At 41.1% G+C, this 23047-nt stretch overlaps 1 long non-coding RNA gene across 1 annotated transcript in view; it reads right to left on the bottom strand.

Annotated features, from left to right (window-relative positions):
- The window catches only part of LOC138468051 (uncharacterized), a 136257-nt gene that overhangs the window by 5784 nt on the left and 107426 nt on the right, over positions 1-23047 (bottom strand). Inside the window, exons 2-3 of the long non-coding RNA XR_011268189.1 lie at positions 9367-9404; positions 7176-7558 (exon numbers count right to left, since the gene is read on the bottom strand). This is a non-coding gene — a long non-coding RNA (uncharacterized lncRNA). The remainder of the gene's footprint in view (positions 1-7175; positions 7559-9366; positions 9405-23047) is intronic.

Below are 23047 nucleotides of genomic sequence, written 5' to 3'. Positions count from 1 at the left end.
ACAGGAAAACCTTGCAATGCCAGTGTGCATGAAGTGATTCTGGACAGTGCTAGATTACCTGACCTCATTATTTGACTCTCTAAAAACTGCAAAGGTCGATGATTTGTCTCAATAATAACCTTTTCTCCCTGAACAATGGGGCGGAAATGTTGTAGCACCCACACAGTGGTCAAAAGGGCCTTTTCACATTCACTGAATTTAGTTTCAACTTGGGAAAACGCCTTGCTTGCATAAGCAATGGTTTTGTGATTCAAATCATGTTTTTGTGATAACACTGCTGACATACAATGTTCAGAGAAACCTATTTCTATAAAGAAATCCCTATCCTTTATGGGGTATGCTAAACATGGTGCCTTTATAAGACATTCCTTTAATTTAGCCATTGCCTCAGACTGCTCTTTTCCCATTTCCAGGGTGTATCCAGCTTTAGTGGTTGACTAATTTCAGCATCATGTTCAATAAACTTTCTGTTATAGCCCGTCATTCCTAATAAACTTTTCAAACCTTTCACACTTCTAGGGTCTTTTAGTTTTTGTATGGCCTCTACCTTCTTCTTTTGTGGGTTTAATCCATGTTCAGTCACTTCATGGCCTAGAAAATTCACTTTTTTCTTGCGCCATTGTGCCTTTTGTAAAGATAATTTGGCACCTGCTTTTTGCAATTGGCCAAGAACATGTCTTATTTCATCAAAATGGCTTTTCAAGCTTTCATTTTTTTATCAGGACGTCATCCACATAAACTATGGTTCATCTTTCTGCTGCATCAGGCATGGCCTTTCTCAAAAATATTCCAAATTCACTCCAACTGTTGACATACCGAATGGAACTCTAACCCATGCATATTGGGTCTTATCAAATGAAAATTTAAATAAATTCTGAATCTCCTCTGCCAATGGCACACACCAATATCCAGATGTGAGATCTAATGTAGTAAACACTTTTGAGCCATGCACTTGAGCCAGGCCTTGATCAATGAATGGCAGTGGCCAGCTGGACACTGGCACTCTTTTATTTAATTCTCTCAAATCTGCACATAGACGCCATTGACCATTTGGCTTTAACACTCCTAAAATAGGTGTGTTGGTTGTGCTATAATAGGCCTGATAATTCCCAGAGACTCCACATTTTTAATTATTTCTGCTAATGACTCTAAACATCCCAGTGGAAATCTATACTGGTGTACAAATACTGGGCTTATACTACACTCTTCCGGTACTGTGGCAACATGTAAATTTGTTAGGCCGCAATCATAAGCATCTTTAGCAAAGACATCTTTAAACTCCATAAATATTTTTCTCAATTCATTTCTATCTTCTTCGCTATCGCATGTATCTGCTGATAAAATCTGCTCCTCTACCATCTTTGAAAATTCTGGGAAATATTCCAGTGGAGGAATCCCTGTGCTTTCTTCTAACTGTGTGGCTTTGTCTCTCTGTAAAGCTGCCACTTTTATAAATATTTTGGTATATCAGTTTCCACATTAATGGGCTGATTTTCTGTTTAATTTTCATTTAAGTCTAATGTTATATAATCCTTTTGATGACAGCACGCTGTCTCATTTGAAACATAAGGGTACACAGTATGAATTTTAAAGTTTCTTTTGGGCTGAGAATCCAGGTACTCTGGCAACACACCCCTTGCATCTACATACCTTTCAGGGATATATCCAATCACCATGTTATTGAAATCTGCAGTATAATGTGATCTTTGTATGGCCATTCCTAATGAAGAATTTTCCTCTAAATGAATATCTTGACATCCTTTATTATTCACCAAAATGTTTACAGATCCTTCACCAACATCTATCAATGGAATGTATTCATAATCCAGGCCTTGCTGATTTATGGATTCATTCAAGCACACAAATGCATCAGAATCCTTCATCTGTTGCCCATTTTTGCATTTTAGTGTTATGGCAACCTGCCTGGTGAATGCAGGGATAATAGTATCCTTCCTCAGCTGTATTTCAATTGCATGTGGATCCAGTTGTGCGCAATGATAAGCCCTTCTTTTGTCTTCAAATTCAGGCGCTGGCCCACGTAGGAGTGACCATATTTTTTGATTAAGGAAATCTAACACCATACAAATTCTGTGCATGATATCATTTCCCATGTAAAAGTCATTTTGTGTTCCACTCACTATCCACACATTATGGTGAATTGTTTTCTGCCAATGTTAATCTTAAGCATGCATCTACCTGCAACTCGGTTTTCAAAGTCTGGACTGACCAAACCAGAGACATATTGGTTTTTAATTCTAAATTTTGGGATCTCCTCCCTCTCCATTATTTTCTGTAGTAATTTCTCATTTATAAAGCTTCTTTCCTGTTCAAGCGATAAGGTGGCTTTTATTATTTTAGAATAGTCATTTATACCAATGGGAACCCATGGTTGCTCATCTTCCATCTGTATTTCAGCAAGAGTAGTAATGTGTTTTTCTGTGTCTGTTTTAGGATTAGTATTCTGTTTGCATGTTTTCTCTTTTAAATAAAAACGTAATCTCTGCTCATCTATTGTAGTTTGCCATTTTTTCCTAGGGTCTAAATATATTTGTACAGATTGTTTCTCATTTTCACTTTGCATTTTATCTTGACACATCAAGATAACAGTGACGCCAGGTATACAGCTATTCTGGAGATATACCTCTACGGTATCATTTGTTTTGGCAACGGCATGACATTCATTTATATTGCTGTTTTGTGATTTTAGTTTCTTAGGACTCAATGTTTTTTTGGTTAAGGACCACAGTACTCCATTCACCCCATCTATAAGAGGAGACAATCTTTTCAGGCAATCTGTCCCCATCAGAAATTGAATTTCACAAATAGATGTGATCAATACCTCCTGTTTCATTCTGTGTTTTCCTATATTTATGTCAACTTCGGTAACACCTATAATAGGCACCTCCTCCCCGTTAAAGTTATGCACGGAACCTTCACTTTTCCTCACTGTGATCTGATTCTGTGGAGATCTCCCTTCATTGATACTTTTTACCAATTCTTTGGACATAATTGTGGCCTGTGCGCCAGTGTCAATCATTGCAAATGTATTGCATTTCTCTTCTACAGAGATGGGAGCATAATACCTGTCTTCAACTTCCTCTAACACACATAAGAAGTGCACATTTTTACTAATTTCAGGACTCACCTTTCTCAGGCCTTTTTCACTTTTGGCTAAGCACATTGGTAAATGGAAAGATATTTTCCCCTCCTTTCTGCCCATTTGTGTCTGAGAGACTTTATTCATTTCCCCATGTTCAGAGTTTTTTTTGGAGTGTGGCCACTGTCCGCCCTTTCCATCCAGGTATCATCAGAGGTCACATTACAATCCTCCAACTGAACATGTGTAACAACATCACTTGGAAATTTGTCATTTTCTAACTCTGTGCATTTGTGATCATTTAGTATGGTACCAGTCATTTTAACTTCTTCAAAAATATGTGGCTCAAAGAATTCTTCAGGTGATTGACCTGTAGCCTCCTTTTGAGTATTTCCTTTTTCTGCCTGTGTTTGGTTATTGCTTTGATTGCCCAGGGAAGGAGTTATAGCATCCCCACTTACTCCCTGTTCACTGGTATTCCCCATACATGAGTAATTTTTCTTAAATCTGTCTCTTTGTTCTTTTGGAATTTTAGGTGTTCCTGTTTCATTTGTACAAATCTCCAATGTTTGATTTAGCTCTAGGTTAAACAGAACTTCTTTCATAAAGGTATTTGCACTTTCTGTCACATGTTCATTTACCAGTATCTTTATTTTTGAATCTTTAGACATCTCAGAGTCATTATGGAAAATCACATCAGAGCAATCTCTTTTCTTGGCACTGCAGGTATCATAAGTACTTAGTCACTTATCAGAAACCACCCGGTCATTGCTATGGCCTTCTGCCCCCTCCTTTGATGACTGTTGTTGTGCTGTACAGAACTTTCCTATTTGCTCAGCTAACATTTTCACTTGGGCCTCGACACACTGGAATCTTTCCATTTCTCTAGAATCCTCTCTCTGTGGCCTAGATCGATATTGGTTGTTTTCCCCCTGATTGGATCTATTCTGATACCACTCAGGGGAATGGTTTCTATTGGGATTGTTCCTGAACTCTTGATTCATATGTGGAGGGGAGCGGGGTGCACCCATCCTTGATTGTAGTCTCCTGGTGGTGGTGAATCATTGTATTGACGTGGAGCGTAATTCATATTCTGCCTCATGTCCTGTCTCTCATGTTGCCGGTACTGACCCGTATGTTGATTCCCATTATCAGTAAATCAATCCACATATCAGGGTCTATCCTGATTACCATATATCATGGTGTTGGGATCAAATCTGCTCTGTGTTCCCAATGTCTGGTAGGGACCATTATTTCTTTGATCCTGACTTTGTCTCTGGTTATTGTTCCCACCTGACATATCAGGCCGGTATCCCACCCGGGGCCTGTCTCCTAAGTACCTAGGGCTGATGTAGCTCTCCCTATTACTAGGATCATTTGATTGAAACATTGGTGCAGAGAGTGACAACCTTTGTTGATTACCCCTTTGTTCAGGTGTCAAATTATTTTTACCTGGATTTTGAGCAGACTCAAGGGACATTTTGGCTGACCTGATTTCTATCACTGTTGCTGAGGGTTCTTTGGATTTTGGCCTAGTGTCTTTCATTTTATCACTTTCTCTACCCTGACAATAGAGTACCTCATATAGTTTTGTGCTTTGGTGTACAATCCATTCAAGGGACTTGTCACGGTCAATTTCAAGGTCCATCTGTGATATGATGTCTTTCTGTAACCCATAGAAGTATGCTGTTTTAAAACCATTAGAATTGGGGTCAAAAGATACATCAAAACGAGAAAAAGCTCTTTTTAAATCTTGCAAAAATTAGCGAGGGGATGTATTAGGCCCAGCCATGATTGCGTAAGCAACTTTCTTTGCCTCCTGTAATGACTGGAAAGGAGAAAAATGATGCCTAATCTCTTTTTCAAACTCAGCCCATGTATATTCTGCTGTTCATTTAATCCGCTAATGATACTGGCTGTGGGAGCATTTAGAGTTAAATGAAAATACTGTCTGTATTGTTCCGTAGGTATCTGGAGGGCTTTAAATATGTCATGCACCGCTTCTAAGTGATCCTCTATGCAACATTCCCCTCCTTTTTTAAATGGTTTAATCAGGTCTTTGATGGATTTCATTATCTTTATGGGGCTACTTGTTGCTATGCATGGAATTGCACTACTTGGTGATTCAACCCTGGTTCCAGGAGTATGGGATTGGTGGCAACCCCCAATGGGTGTATCAAATCCCCCAATGCGCTGCAACCAAGTTCAGTCACCGGCCCAATCACTGCGGCACTAGCTCTTTGGGTAGACATGTGATTCACCTCAACTCCATTGAATGTGGTGCCCTACCGTCTATCCTGGGACCTGGAAATGTACATTTGCTGTTCCAAATCCTTACAGTTCTTAAGGAACCTATCTGTTTCATTTTGCAAATAGTTGTTTTCATCACTCATTTTATTAATTACCTCCTGCATATCACACATTTGCATTTGGCATTCATTGAATTCTTTGTTTCTCTTCTCTCTTTCTTGAACCATTTTAACCATTTCCTGTTCAGCGTTTTGAAGATCACTTTCTTTTTCATAATGTTCTTTTTGTAAAACCTGCATTTCCGAAACAATCTCATCTTTGTCTTGTCTAATATGGTCTACCAATGCTTTTAAATGTACCAATTCATGTTCACTATCCTCAAACTGTTTCTTGCTTTTGGACAATTGAGTATCAAGATCCCTACATTTTAACTGCGTGTCTTTTTGACATACCTCCAATTCTTCTCTCAACATTTCCTCCTTTTTACTTGCCCCATCTATGTCGGCTTTTAATCTGTTAATCAGCAAAGTATCATTTTATTGCATTCGCAGGGACATATTCAAAATAAACCATGTCTGGCGCATAGCCGTATCAGACAATCTTTCTCTACATGTTTATCAGCTGCATTTAATAATATCAGAAGGCAGACCTGAATTATGCTGCCTTCTGCAAAAATGCTGTCTAGTGGTTCTTTCTGTACTTCACCATAAATGCAGTCATGTCATTCTGTGACATTATTTGATGACCATGTCCCATGTGCATATAACTTTGACTCGAGATATTGCACTAGTTTTGAGAATGTGGCTTCTATTTGAGACATTCTGAAATTTGCTTTTAGTGACACACTGCTATTATGAAATGGGTTCCCTCTAATGCACGGAGACACACGGAGGTGCTCTATGATCACTTTCCCGGCCTGCAACGCACCATAAATATGTAGGATATTTTGTGTAGATTTGTTATCTGGTAGTATTTTCTTACCGCCAAAGAAGAGTGGTAATGTGGTGATGACTTATCCTTGCATTTAGATTGGGTTTGGTCTTATTTCCTTTCAGTGACCATGTCTTATTACACTATATGGGATAATTTAGTAGTATACACTATTGGTGGTATTTTCTGGTGGTAAATTACTTAGTGGTGAGCATGATTATCGTTCCCTACATTATAGCCCCATCATACACAAAACCGTCATTATTCTTATAATGTTCTTGTGATCTATAGAGAGCCTTGGACCTACATTCAGAAACACCACAATTTCACATAGAGCATTATCAATAACCTGTGGTGTTATCACTGATTTATCTACATCAGTGAACTATGCTTCCATAGGCCTCATTACTGATTCATTACTGGTTCATGGACCCCCAGTAATCTATATTTTGTATTAGATTTCACTCAAACACCATGCACTGGGTGAACACACGCACACAACTATTTATCACTTCTAATTCTATCTGTTCTATCTGCATGGGAAACATGACAAATGTACTACCTAAAAAAGAAAATCTTCCCTGTGTCGTACAGTATTATTCCAAAGGCACCAAGAAAAGAGAAAAACAAAACTCTATACACGTTCTGTTTTTATATTGTGTGTATTTGAAATAATTGCAATTCAAAATAAACATCTCACCATTTGTATTACCGCATTGTCTGTAACAAAAAGAAGAGAGAAAAAAATACAGAGACAGAACAAAATTCACTTTGTAAAATTATAACATGACAATTAAATGCAGGGGATTCCCTTTTGGCTACTCTGCCTGCCTGATATTTTTAGAAATTCATTCGTACAACAGCACACAATAACTTCAATTCAACTTTGGATATTTACCAAAGCCTTGTAGTTCTCTCTATCACACGACCTCACTTCGCTCGCGTCTGAAGAACGGGCCCAGGGGTTGCCTTTGTAATCTTGAAGGTTTGAAGTGCACAGCGAAAACATAGAGTTCTCAAGCCAGTGCTGAGTGAGACTAGGCACGTCTGTCTCACAACCCAGTCATCCAGATCATCCGTCTCGGGAGCCCAGCAAATGCGATCGGGACTTTTTCTGTCAGACTTTCTCCAGCAGAACACTGTTGCTTACGCAGCATATCTGCAGATATACTTCCTTCCAATCGTATTAGCGGGAAATGTATTAGGTTAACACCCTCACAAACAATGGTAGCTTCATATTATAATAATTGTTTCTTTTTCCGCTTTCCTGCTGCTTTCCTGCTTTCTCCATTCAGCACAGAAAGAGAAAATAAGAGAGAAAAATGCACGTTTAAAAACGAATTTCAAAACCTGTACTTGCACCTCATTTTTCACATAGAGATGACATTATAATGTTAATGAGTTAGCACTAGTGATTAGTACTTGTTAATTAAGTCAGTCAGTTAGATAAATAATGTAGTCTCCTGTGTATGAGGCATTGCAATGAAGAGAAAAGAAAGAAAAAACATGCACATTTACCCTCTGTAGCTTTATATTGGGCTTTCTGGTTGCATTATGAATTCCATGCCTCCAGCCATATATTCACCTGTTATATTGGCAACATAAAGATGACTATATGTGTGTGCCACATTATTGCTGGCAATAGAATGCTATCACATTCAGTGAGGCGCTATACTTCAAGGCGCTACACTACAAAGCACTATAAATTATACTACAGAGTCAAGGAGACAAAGATTACTTTTATTTTGTACAGTATGTGTTTAATTTACATTTTAACATGTTAATCACTTACAAAAGACACACAAGCAAATATTGAATTTTAAAAACGTCATTTCTTTTCTAAACCTGTATACATTTAGACTACTCACTTTATTTCAACACCCATGTATGGAAATCTTAAAATATATCCTAATACATACTTGTTCCTTGTTTTAAAGCACTTCTCCTTCTTCTTCTTCTAAATTACTGAATGCGTGGGCGGACCCACTCAGGCACTTCCCCATCCAATAGGATGATGTGCACCTACCCCCACCATTCATACACATTGCCCTCACAATCCCATAACTCCTCCCACCGCCCCGTCTGCCTCACAAAATCCAACAACACACTGCTCCTCCTCCTGCCTCTCACCCCGTCACCTCCCAGCAAAGCCTTCCCACTCAGCTCAGCCACACCCAGCGCTAGAAAATGAAATGTGTACACATTGTTCTTACAAAAAACAATTGAGTATTTACATATGTTTATTTTAAAATGTAGTAAATAATTAAGGGTTCAACATTTGCCTCTATTTCTACTAATGTTTTTTGTAACTGTATATACATATTATATTATAGTGAACATGTTTTACATATATTTGGCACAACCAGTAACATTCTAACCAGGGTACCTTTTTTACTTCATTTCTATTAAAATAAAATATTGCATATTTATAATTCAGATATCATAGTTTACCAAAGTACTACAAAGGAACACTGCACAAGTAGTGGTCTGATGCATGTGTAGCTGTTTACAGTTTTAAACCATATACTTATTGTTATGAACTATTCTAAAATTATAATATCACATATGTAGAAACTTAAAGGTGGTCTAAATATGTGCAAATAACTAGGGTGGTCTTATGCCTGATGCCATTATTTAAATAATAATTGATGTCAAACAGGATAGTATTAGTGATGTCAAAATTGATGCCAACAGTGATGTTATCTGTGATGTCATTAATGATGCCATTAGTGATGCCACCAGTGATGTCCTCTATGGTGTAATTATTATAGTCATAGGATGCGCAACTTGGAGTGTAAAGTGTAGGTGTCTTTAACTCAATTTCAGGGGATTTGTTGCGTTTAGTTCTCACATTAACGTCCGTGTAACTTAAGATTTTTCCCTGAATTTTAAAAATGTTGTTACAATGTATTGCTGACCCTAACATCCCTACAACTAAAGTGTTTTCCATGAATTTCAAACATGTTTTTATACCATCGTTTAAACATTTTCTTTGTTATATACTGTCTAAAAAAATCTAACACTTAATTTGCAAACATATGAATAAAAAAGAATTCACCAAACAAAGTATGTTTTACAATATTTTTTACCTAACTTCTTCATTTTTTCAGGTTACTCACCAACAAATCTGTCAAAGAAAATGGAAGATATGTCAAAAGTATAAAAATAGTACTAAAGGTATTTTTTCATATTATTACTGTATGAATACTGAATGCATTATTAGCACACAACCATTTAAAGTTGTGAGTAATAATCATGTTAATGTAGAGGAAAAAAACATCTTGTTGTAGTGCACTAAAAAAAACTCAACTCTACTAAAATCTGTGGTTAATTCAAATTTTAACATCTAAACGGTTTTCTACTTTTACAATTCTAAAAATCTAAAACAGTATTATTAATATGCATGATTGCATTCTACATTTCCTAAAATAAAACACTACTTTATAAAGAAATTTCTGCTGATACATCACTTCTTTATACATGATTTTCCTTACTAAAATAAATATGTACTCACAAATTAGATTCTGTCTGAGTTTGCAGGAACCTTGCTGAATCCCACGCCCTCTGAGGATGTTAATTGTGCAATGAATCCACAATGTATGGCTACAACAGCCATTAACAATCTGGATCACAGATTGCAGGCACAAGCAAAGGGGGTACCGTTACCAAAGCTCCTGCTGCTGTTTCTGAATCACTGTAGCCCACAGAATGTGCAATTATTGGTATTAGCACCCTAAAGGAAACTCTAAAAATGTTAACACCTCGCTCAAGTGCTGCTTTGTTTGCAGCAGCGACTGTAGAGAGGCTGGGTTGAAATGGATATGAAAGCCAGATAATAGCTACACCATTTTTATAGCAATGAACAAAGAAACTAGAAGAAGAAGAAGCTTTATTGTATTAAGCTTTATTGTATTATCTTTGATAAGAATGCTCCACTGTCGTACAGGTTATGCCTGCTTGTAACCATCTTCTTGTAACTACGCGCCCAGATGCCTCAGGGAAAGGCTGCGCTATACAAATAAATAAATACAAACAAATACAAAATACAAATACTATAAACCCTATATTTAACTATTGTTAAGGTTAGGAGTGTTAGGAGTGTTAGATTGGAAATGGAGAGTGGTATGGAGGGGCTGCTTTAAGGATGAGAGTCACTAAAGGAAGGACAACACTGCAGTGGTAGGGCGGCTGCACTACGCATGATGTTACTGTGAACCTGAACCTGCTTCAACAAATTTCAAATGGGGTTGCAGCAATGTCCTTGGTTCGTGCACCTGCCAAAAGCAATTTTACAGACAAACCTTTCAAAAAGTGTTTTCCCACTTAATGTCCCACTTTAGCAATGAAACATTGTATTTACAGAAAATATGCACAATAAAAACATCATAACAATATATACCTATATACACAAAGCTTACCATTCATGTCTATACAAACTACCTTTTGTTCAATACATACAACATTTGCTGAGTAGTTCATGCAACCTTAACAAGGAAACTGAGACATATGACCTAACTATATCATCAGATTTATATAGCCATGTCAATATTGTACAATTAATTTGGTGTAAAACATTTGAATGTACAGTCATACTATGATTTAAAGTTATAGTTAGACAGTAAAAATGACCCTGTTTTTAAATGTATGAATATTTACTATAACCTATACTATCTTAGAAATGTAATTTCAATACTTCTTGTAAAATCTGTGTGCATCCTTATTTTGGCCAGCTATATACATAGAACTATAATGACAACATTCTCCAATATATACTTTATCTTTCAATCTTCTATTTCTTAAATGCTCAGCTTTCTTAATACTTAGATGCACACATGCGCTTGAATATAACTGAAGAATACCTTTGTGAACTTGTCAACCAAATGGCCAACATGAATTCTGGAGTATCTCAGAAACTCCACCAACTGGTGGTTAAATCTCACGATGTTGCTCGAGCTATTACAGCTCAAGGAGCCATGTAAAATAGTCATTTTGCCATCCAATCTGAACTATAAGTTAAATTGGTTATTCACTTGGAAACAAGGCAATGCTAGAGACCCAGAATGCTGAGTGGATTCCCTTTTTTCTGCTACCTTGAAATGTACTCAGTAGTTTACCAATTATCTCTAGGTTGACATTGAAATACTTCCATTATAATGGATGTGCATCCTTACTTTGGCCACCTACACACATAAAAAGCTAATGACAATTTTCTATAATGTATACTACAAAACTGAATTTTTATATTTGAAAAAGTATCTTTGTTTTTATCGAGGTTTTAAAATCCTCCATAAAGAAATGGGACAAGATCTGGGACATCCAAGACACGCTAAGATTACGAAAATATAAAATGGTGCCCATTCATATACACCACAAAAAAAGGAAAACATACCAGAACAAAATTTCCATCTGCTAGGTACCATCAGTGGTACTTGACATTAAAGTTGAATTGTTTACCTACCTTGGAAATGTTGGGACCACAATTGAACATTCCAGCAGAGCTATGAATTTGTCAACTGTGCAAGTTACAGTCTTTAGACCTGGTCATGGAATGTAATTCTCTTATGAAAGAAAGGATCAATGCTGTTGAGCCATTCATACACTGCATAACTGCTGTGATTAGTGGATCATTATGGACCAGATTGATGACAGGGAAACAGGTTTCACATCTCTTTTCACATCTCTTGTCCCTAATAAAGTTTCTAATGGTCATATTTGAACATTTATCCAGTGTAATCCAAGTAGGGAATCAGCTACTGGAAATGTGTTCTTAGATTGTATTAGTCAGTTTAACGAGGATGTAGATTCTAAAGATTTTAATATGAATATAGGACTAGGTAGCATGCTAGTTTTTTAATGTAATTGTACTTGCAATCACTTCATAAGCTCTTAGGTGTAGAACTAAGTGTAGATATGTAGAAGAGTGTATATTGTACATATATATGTGTTAATTTTTGATCTGGTGTAAAACTCTATTTTTGTACTGATGGTAATGTTGTGTAAGGTATTATGCATACTAAAAACGCAACAATTAATAAAAAATAAGGAATGTATAAATACATGTTTCTTTTGGACCCACTACACAGCCATCATAGGTATATTTTGGGCCTCTAGCCAGCACCTTTGGCCCAGGTATTGAGCACAGCCTGTGGTTGTGCCCACTGTATATTTTAAAACACTACTGGGCCACTAGCCATGGCATTTGGCCACTGTACAATGTCCCCCAATATATTTGTTTTGTATCCACTAGATGATGCACATTTTTTCTAAGCATGTCTTGCGGCTTTGCTGCTGTAATCTTGTGAGATTTATGTAGTCTTCCCCTGATAAACCAAATCATTTCTACCCGTAATTGGCTTCCAAAATCCCAACCATCACATGCAGTCTTTTTTCTGTTGGGATGCACATACTGCGCCTTAGTCAGGCAAAAAGGTTCAGGCCGAGAAAACCTATTTGTATAAACCACAGTGCGAGCAGGAGGCGTTTAGCATGGGAGAAGGTGCACGTATCACTTGTAGTTAGCTTTGACACACATTAGATACCCACATATAGCAACACAGAAGGTGCAACAAATATAGTAATGTTGCGGTTGCAGAGGTCATAGAGAGGGCAGTGTATTGGCCCTGTGTGTGGTAGTAGTAGACAATGTTATGTTTGTCAGGAAAGAGCTGAAGTAGGTGGAAGATGGAGTCAGAAAGGAACTGTAGAAGGAGCGAGGTCAGTGTGTCAACATGGCAGAAGTACCACCATATTTGGTTTTGAGGCCTAATATGCCTAATACACCTAAAACGCCAAAAACAGAATTGAACAAAGGCCTTTTTGTGGAGCTGTGGCGCTGTTTAGCGCAGTTCAAGACAAATCCCTTTTCTGTTCCGCCAAGGTCAGAGATACCCATGGTGCAGAGATAAATGCTAATTATATCTAGCTGAAAGACCCGAACGTGGTGGGAATGTAATGTAAGCTGTACAGAGGGCATGTAGGGATGCGAGAATAGAGCATTGGGTTTTGTGATGCCAATAGGCCCAATAGGCCTGGAAAAGATTTAGAGCACTGCTGCTGCTGTAACTACAGCTACCACAGACAATGCCCTGTCTGTGGTAGCTGTAGACGATGTTATGGTTGTCAGTGAGGAAAAGAGCTGAAGTAGTTCAAAAACGGAGTCAGAAACATACTAGGGAAGGGGCAAGGTGAATGTGTCAACATGACAGAAGTACCACCATATTGGGTCTTTAGGCCTAATACAGAAAAAACAGAATAGAACGAATGCCTTGTTGTGGAGCTGCGGCTCTGTTTAGCTCAGTCCCAAGACAAATACATTTTCCATTCCCCAGGAGAGAAGCCGATTTCGGAGACACCTGCGATGCACAGATAAATGCTAATTGTATCCAGCTGCTAGACCTGAACGTGGTGGGAATGGAAGGTTAGCTGTAGGGAGGGCAAATAGGTATGCGCCCTTTGAAGGACAAATTCATGAGAACAGGGCATGGGGTTTTGTGATGGCAATAGGCCCGGCAAAGATTTAGAGCACTACTGTCCTTACCCCGGGGGCGGGGGAGTCATCCCATAAGAATTACAAGCACACGTACAACCAAAGAAAATAAATCCCTGAAATTCAAACTCAAGAGTGGTGCCCTGATCATGTCATTCCTGGGCACCTGAGGTTTGATGGAGATAAGGGGGAGTTGTGTCTGGAACATTCCATGATTTGGGATAGGAGGAGCAGAGGTGATGTCAATAAATTTAGTAAAAGGTTGTAGTGCAGCTTGTGTGTGCTGCCGCGTATGGGATAATGAGAAGGTCTATTGTCTCATCAACTCAGAGATGGCCTCACCAGTTCGCTTTGAATGTGTCTGGATCTGAGGGATGTACATCACGTGATGTTCATGATGTGTTAGTCTGTCAGTATTTTAGTAGCCAATCCTGTACCTAGATTCAAGAGTGACAATGTAGTAAACCACGTGCATAGGGGAATGGGCTTAGATATGGTATGGCCAATAAGTCCAGGAACTGTAGGGGGACATTAGCATATTATATAGGTGGTAGCCAGTGAGGGTGGTGGGATATCATTAGGTGGGGTAGTTATATGGGCCTACAGCCAAGCCAAATAAGCACTGTGGGTCAAAACAATCAGTGTGCCCATATGAGTGACTACATAAACAGAAGAGTTTTGAGCCTCTTTCTGAAGTCAAGAACATTATTAGACTCTTAAAGCTCATGGGGGAGTTCATTCCAAAGTTTGATGGCATCTTTTTTTCCTCCTTCAAATAGCATTTTGAGTTCTTTCATTTGTGGCTTTTCCTGGAACAATCGCAGAAATCACTTGCAATGAACACAAAAAAGGCATGTCTCTCTCGAATATTTCTTTTCAAAGATGTCTTTTATTGATTTTCCAAAGACCAACCAAACATCAGTTCTGTATGACAATTCACATAGTAACAAACCTAAACTTGTTTGTACCAGGTTAATCCCCCCTCCACCGCCTCATGTGACGTGGTACTCACAACTGCGTCCATAAAGGACGCCCTGCCACTGCTTCCTCAATGTCCACCCATTTTTTGTTGGCATCCTCCTGGACCCAGTCTACAAGAGGTTGTATCTGGGCAGCTCTGTAATAGTTCCAGAGATTGGGAAATGCTAGTCTGCCTTGCTCCTTTGAAGCATATAAAGTATGCCGGTTGACCCTGTGTTTCTCCCCAGCCCACAAGATGTTTAGAAGCACAGATTCCCATTTTTCTATGTCTGGTTTGGGATTGGGAATAAATACTGTCTGGAAAAGATAGAAAAGTCTGGGCAACACATTAATTTTAATTGCAGACATGTTTACCAAACCAAGCGAGATGCAGTTGGCTCCATCTGTGTAGATCTTTCTTGATCTCCATAATAAGGGAAGAGGGGTGGTTGGCAACAAACAAGTAAGCTAAGTTTATGTGGAATCTTTAGTTGCAAAGATTGTATTGGTTTGTTGGCACAGCTGTAAGGGTACTTGCCTTCCAGTATGTCTCTGAGTCACGGCCGAACATTGAGGCCTAGAATCTTAGATTTATTTTCATTGAAGCTAAAGCCCAATAGTCACCCGAAAGATGCTAGCTCCTGGTCTATGGCAGGCATGGACGTCTGTGACTCTGACACTGATAGTATTATATCATCTGAAAAAATATGTATTCTATGACACACTCCCCGTAAGGTAATGTCGGTGATATTGTTGTTGTGTATGTGAGCAGCCAGTGGCCCCATGGTAAGAGCAATGAGGAGTTGGCACAGCGGGCATCCCTGCCTCATGCTCCTCCACACTTGGACTGGATCCGTAAGGGCTCCATACACCATTATTCTTGCTGTTGGTGCCACGCAGTTTGTTAGAATCATATGCTGCATTTTGGGTCCAAAGTTGAGTTTGCCAAATCCAGTTTAAGAGAAGGCCTATGAAAGCTTTTCTGCATCCCGGGCCAATAATAAAGACTGAGCTGGATTCCGGCTTGATTTATCTACAAGATGCTGCACCCATGCTGCACCCATGCTGCACCCATTGCACATTATCTATCGTTCCACGTGGCCAAATAAACCCTGACTAGTCTGGGTCCACCAGCAGAGGCATACATTTCTCCATTCTATCTGTTTGAATTTTCGTGAAGATCTTGGCATCAAGATTCAATAGTGCAATGGGTTTGGAGGATGTGCAGCGTCGGGGATCTTTCCCCTGTTTGGGAACAACGATCACTTGCACTTTGCTCATTGAAGATGGGAGAGTGCCCCCCTACCTGATTGCATTAGCTAGTAGTTTCAGCAGAAATAGGTCCAGGGCTTTATAAAAGGAGGCTGTCAGGCCATATGGTCCTGGCACCTTGTTCAGCTTAAGAGTGTTTATGGCTTTGAATACCTGTTTTGACTCAATTACAGATTCTGGATATTCTGTATTCACCATGGACAGACTTAGTGCATCCTTGGAATCTAGATATGTTTTTATTTGCCCAGGTCTAGGGCTTCTGCCGAGTACAGAGCGGAATAGAAGTACCAGGATAGCTCTCTCTTCTTGTGTTCATCCAACCATTGCCCACCTTGGTCATCAAGCAGAGTATGAATATAAGCTTTATTCTCTTGCACTTGCAACATACTGGCCAGCAGATTCCCCAGGGCATTCCCCTGGTCATAGTCATTTATTTTTAGCCTAATCAGGATGCTCTCAGTCACCTGATTTCTAAGTATTCTAAGCTGGCTTTGGGCCACGTTCAATTGTCGTTATGTTTGTCACGTGGGTGCCTCATTGTATAATTTTTCTTTCTCCTTAACCTTGTTCATTTGTTGTGCTTCTGCAAGCACTCTAGTATGCTTAAGTGCTGCTGTCCCCTCTTTAAGACCCTCCCTAGCTACCACCGTCAGTGCATCCCAGTGGATGCCCACCGAGGTATGGCCTGGACAGTTGATCTCTAAATATTCACAAATAGTTTGAGGTTATTCAGAGTAGCTGTGTCTCTGCGGAGGTGTGCATCAGAATCCCAGACAGGTACGCCTTGGCCAGCCCATGAGTGTCAACAGCACCATGCTATGGTGAGACACTGTCATTGGCTCAATTTCAGAAAACATGATCTGCTTCATGTAAGTGGAAGAGGAAGAAAATGTAATCGATTCATGAAGAGGATCCTTGAACCTGGCAGTTGTATGTGAAGCCCAGATCAGTGGGATGCAGGATATGCCAGGTATCCACCAAGTTAATGATAATACAGCCTTGTCTTGAGTTTGCAGGAAACCATCCCCACCCCGGAAAATGCTTACCTATCTTTTTCACTGTCCATAACTAAATTAATGTCACCCATCAATAACAAATCCCCTTTTGTCCATGTTCTCAATGTACGAAGCAAGTAGAACAAATGCATCCTGTGGCGTGCTAGGAGCATAGAAGGAAGCTACCTCCCCTCAGAATCCCTTCTCAGACAGCTTTTGTCAGTGCCACATCACTACTGATCAGCTGATCAGGAGTACCCCCCTGCCCTTATGCAGGTTGCTGAAGAGAAGAATTGCATAGCTGGTATTGATCCTTGGTCAGTAATTGTGTCTCTAGCATGGCTATTATGTGTATGTTTAATTGCTCGACTTCCCTAAACAGTTGGCAGCACTTGTTCAGTGTGTTTAGGTCATTTGTATTCTGGACTAAGACTATTCGAAGATTTCTGCACTGAAGATTCCCACCATTCCCTGAGAACCGTGCTTTCTAGCTGCCGAAGATATGTGAGAATATGCCCAACGTGCTCTGCACTATTTCCCTTAATTGTTCACCCTGTGCATTTACGATCCTGTCGTCCTGTGAGTTCCAAGCTTCCCTCACTTTGCCTTCCACCTGATCTAATATCGCAAACCGGAAGTGTTTCCCGCTCCTTCCACTTAACGTCAAAAACTGTTGGGAGGTCTCCCTCTCCGTCATAACTGTGTCTCATTATGGATACCAAAACCTACATAATCAACTGACCACCACCAACCTTCAACTTCTCCAAACAGTATGTAAAATGCAATATTTCCACCATCTTACTTAATGCATTGTTAGCTCATTCAAGGGGTCATTCCGACCCTGGTGGTAGGGGGTTAACGGCACAGGTAAGGATGCCAGTGCCGTTAACCCACTACTGCCCTATTACGAGGTCCCTTAGCGGGTCCCACCAGGACCGGCTGGTTTTACCAGCCTGTCTTAACGGGACCCGTTAAGGGACCATGGAGCTAATAGCGGGCCCGCAAATTGCGGGCCCGTTATTAGCTCCTTCCCCATTAACATTGAGCCCTAAGGGGGCTCGAATGTGAATGGGGAATGGTTTTCAGTGAACCCGGAACCGGACACGGGTTTGGAGGCAGCCATGGAGCTATTTGCACTATGGCTACCTCCAAACTCGTAATAACCCCCAAGTTCCTGGTTTCCACTTAAGTTCTTAACAGCGCTCAGCTCTCTTCTTCTCCAAGGGAACCGTGTGCCATGACTTCCTTTCCAGGCCTCTCCACTTGTAGTGGCTTCACTCACTGGATTACTATACCCAACTGGATTATTCAGTAGCTTTCCTTCTGCCTCGGCGGTGAGGAGGGTGTGTGGCCTACCCTCCTTTTGAAACTGCAAACCAAATGGATATGTCAATTTGTTTTTATTTTTTATTTTCCTATGCTCCTCCACAACTGTCCTCCTCATTTGTATCTTTGCCAATGTGGGTTGAGAAACATTTTGTTATATTTGGACCTCTGAGTTGTGGAAGTCGATACAACCTGACTTCCTCGCCTCCCCCAAAATGAGTAATTTTATCATGTGATCATGCAGTTTCACCACAATGTCTCTGGGATGACGGTCCTTGTCACCTCTGATAGGTCCCACTCTATTGGACTATTCAATTTTAATGGTGGCCTGAGGGTGCTGTGCAATTAATTCTCTGTAAAGCTGCTGAATGCAAGAATCAATGTTTCCTTCTTCCACACCTTCTCTCAGAAATCAAACACAGAGATTGGGCCTCATTACGACCCTGGCGTTAAGGGTTTAACGGCGCCGTAAAATGTGTCGGCGCCGTTAAACCCTTAACGCCTGAATACGAGGTCCCTTTGCGGGACCCGACCTTAACGCCTGCTTTTAGCAGGCGTTAAAGTAGGGTGCCGCAAAGGGACCTTGGTGCTAAGTACGATGCCACAATTTGCGGCACCGTACTTAGCGCCTTCCCCATTCCCATTGAGCCCTATGGGGCAAAAATGGGAATGGGGAAGGGCCCATGGTGAATGGGGAATTACCGCCCCGCCAACCTTGGAATGGGCCGGTAATTCCGCCATTCACCATGGCGGACCCCGGCATGGACCATGGTGCTAATAGCACCATGGTTTAGCGCCGGGGTCATAATGAGGCCCATTGTCTATCTGTAGCCTATCCTCTAGGTCGATGGATTTGGACCATAATTACTTGTTGGTCTCCTTCAATTCTGTCACTATATCCCTTATTACCACCATGTGTTACTCATGATCGACCAGCACTCTTTTATCATGGTCCACCCAATCACCCAATGAAGCAATGGGCCTCATTACGACCCAGGCGGTAAGTTACCGCCTGGGTCGTACCTTTACCACCATGGCGTAAACTATGTTTACGCCATGGTGGTTGGCGGACTTACCGCCCCATTCCGAGGTCGGCGGGGCGGTAAGTCCCCAATCCCCATTTACCCTTCCCCATTCCCATTTTTGCCCCATAGGGCATAATGGGAGTGGGGAAGGTGTTAATTACGCCACCGTAAATTATGGTGGCGTAATTAACAACATGGTCCCTTAGCGCCATGGATTTTAACACCTGCTGTTAAATCCGCCATGGCGCTAAGGGACCTCGGAATCAGGCGGTAAGGGTCGGCGCTGTTTACGCCGCCGTAAACCCCTTACCGCCTGGGTCCTAATGAGGCCCAATGTCTTTTTTTATTTTCGTCAATGAAGGTCAGTAACGCTGTCCTTCAGTCTGACATCTCAGAGTGAAGTGAGCTGTTCAGATCCTGCTTAAATGCTTCAACGCTTCAAGGGATCGCACCAAACAACTCCCTCTTAGTCTGCTGTAAAGTAACCTTTCGACAACCAGACCATAAATTCATAACCCTCTAGGGAAAAAGGTTTGGTCCACCCTTTTGTGAGAATAACAAGACCTTTATTTTGTATACAAAAAGGAAAAGGCGTGACAGGGCAATATAAGTCCACTTCCGTAGAACTCTCCATCTTCTTCAAAGCAAACAGCACATTGTAACTGCAAAAATCATCATTCCTGACATGTTCAATATACAGGGTTCACCCCCCACCCTCATTGGCTACCACCTATTTACATACTAATAATCACGTATAGACCCTGAGTTCATTGGTTGCATCTTCTCTGACTCCAACATCTCTTTACCTTGGGTCACTGTAAAATGATTGGTTCCATTTCTGGGAACAATGCCCTGCCCTGAGGCGTAATCACCTGATGTGCACCTGGCCGGCAACATGAGCTCAGTGGTTAACTTTGAGGTCAGTTTTGTCCTTGCAAATAAAGCATCCCTTTTTTCATACCAGACATACATGCGCCCCCATCATGCCTCCCTCCGTAATACTACAAGGGTTGGCATCATCCTTTGGTCTCCCCAGTACAAATGAAGGACTTCGTTGTCCTCTATTCCCCTTTCAGCTACCCTTCCATGCCCCCCACCGAGGGGCAGGCCTGGGTTTCCTGCAGGTCGCCCTAATCAGTCCAAATAGTGAAGGAATTAGGAATTTTGCACATGGGCATCTGGTAGTTCAAATAGGATGGGAATTATCCTGGGCGTGGCAGTGTCCAAAATCTCTGTTTGTGTTTTGGTACCACAACACCTCTGCCCCAGCTCCCATGGGTTTGTCCTGCACAACTGGTTGCAGCCCTTACTTGGGGTGTGTGTTAGGCAGAATCCTGTGCAGTGCCCTTAGGGACCACTACACACAATTAAGACTACAGGTGGCAATACAAGTTTTACCTTTGGTACAAGCCTGTACTACTATGTCAGAGTGGTAGCAGTGGCGGAGCAGCCAGGCTTATCTCAAGAGTATATGAGCAGTAGCAGAGATTACACAAAGGGACCACAATTACTGTGACTCAAGCAAACACTTACTCAAGGTTTCAGGTAGAAAAATATAAGTACATTTATTTTTAAACCATTCGTTATAAACACAACACTTCTATTAAACTCAAATTAAAAACACACGTTAAATATACTACAACTAACCAATTCACTTTGTACAGTAAGTCTCAAGGTAAGTACCCTGTGTTCGAATGAACCGGTGTTACGAACAAAACACGTTACCGCTAATACGATTGCGATCACTTTTTGACAGTTCGGTCTACTAAATAAACGCGTATCCGTGACATGAAATGCTACCGGGGTAAAAACACACTTAGCACCTGAGATACCCAGAATGAGTGGAGGCAAAAATCACAGGCAATATTTTGGTTAGGCAGGCAGAATCAAGAAACACTCAGAGACAGGAGTTCAAAAGTCAAAGGGCCGGAGCCAGGGTCGAAAGACACCGGGGCCTGTTGCCGAAGATCACACAGTCAGACAGTTCACGATTCAACGTAGCCAAAAGTACTTCAATATTGTCAATGTTCGGTAGCAAAAGTTATAAGAAGGAGGGAAGACAAGGGCAAGCCTTGGAAATGAAGAAAAGGGATTCACCCAGTTTCCTCAAGTAGAACACAGTACCTTGTTCAAATGGTGCAGCTGGTGCCCTGGCAGTTGTTCCTGTTGGTTTCCCGCAGACCCACGATTCCTGGTGCTTCGTTGCAAAGGAGGACATCTGAAGGGGGTCTGCACCACACAGGGATGAAGCCGGCAGCAGCGACGAGGAATAAAAGGTGCGCTCCTTAAAAACAGGAGAGGCTCTTCAGGGGGCTATCCAGACCACTACAGCAGCGTGCAGCAATTTCGACCAAGGAAGAGGATCCTCTGGCTGTAGAAGATGAGCTGGTTATCCCCAGCAAGCTCAAGGGACGAAGAGTCCGGACTGTATCTTCTCTAAGTCGTTGAAGGGGAGATAGGTCAGGACTGCAGCAGGGCTTCACCGGGACAGGGTAGTTGCAGCAGCCGTCGTTCTCTCCGCTTCTCTTCAGTTCCTTGTAGTTCCAGTGGCGACTCTCTGACTTCTAGCCCAAGAGACCTGCCTTTTATGCGAAAAACCCCCATTCACACAGCCTGGCTGTCAATCACCCAGCAGGGGGGTTGTCCAGCCCAGACAACTACCCTGGCCAATCATGACAAAGTGCGACTTGGGTTTCCTAGGATACCCTGTGCAGGGGGTGACTAAACCCCTCCCCCACATTCAGCCCACCTAGACACCCAGGCGCCTTGAGGAGGGCTTCTGAGCAGAAGCCCGCCAAAAGACAGTGAACAAAGAAGGCAAACCTAGTTTGCAGCGCAACGTAAGACACAAGAAGGACTTTAACAAAAAGAAATGGCGAATAAACCCAACCAGAGCCAAAAGAAAGATGATTTGGTCAAGCAGGTTTATGTTTGAGGCTAATATAATAGCCAAGAACAGTGCCACATTTATCTAATATAATCGCGGTAGAAAAGTTAGGGTAGATACCACTGCCACCAGCCAAGTCTAAATGTTAAAAGAGCAAAACAATGCTGTAGAAGGCACAGATAAAAAAAAGGGATACAAATTAACCCTTTCCAGTACTCCATGGAAGATGGGGTGTACTGGATCTGTGGTAGATTGACTAAGTAAAGTTAATGGTAACTTTTCCCTTTTCTGGGGGACGGTAGTCGCCTCAGAAATGGAGTCGAGGGAAGTCTCAAAGACAACCCTGTGCCACGGAACTGAAGGTGCTGTGTGACAGACACAAAGAAGGGGGCTACTGAAGTGATGTACTTCAGACTCCACAATCATAAAAACATCTAGAAACACATAGCAAAGCACAGGTAAGAGTGGGGAAAAAGCTTTCACTCTTACCAAGTGGAAAAAAATAAACTCCAGAAGTCCAGCAAAGCTGCTGGGGGACTCAATAGGTGAGGGAAATTAGCCATAAATGAGAATTCTCCCTAACAGTGTGCCGCTCACACTCCTTTCTAATTTCTCTGCTCTAGCTTAATATATCTGTATCTGTGTTTTGTGTAACTTTCCTCAATCCCAAGGACTTGGGTCCAGGCCTACCTCCGAATATGTTGTCAAAGATCCATTGTATATGTATGTTGCGCACAATGTATCTACCCAGCATTCTAAGAAGCTTGTTAGTTTTTTGTCTTATACGGTCCTGCATTAAACATACCCTGTGCCATTCAC

Source organism: Ambystoma mexicanum, chromosome 4q (assembly GCF_040938575.1).
Source record: "Ambystoma mexicanum isolate Mex_15411 chromosome 4q, UKY_AmexF1_1, whole genome shotgun sequence".
Taxonomy (NCBI): domain Eukaryota; kingdom Metazoa; phylum Chordata; class Amphibia; order Caudata; family Ambystomatidae; genus Ambystoma; species Ambystoma mexicanum.
Note: the sequence above shows the minus strand (reverse complement) of the source record. Positions and strands in the feature narration are given on the sequence as shown.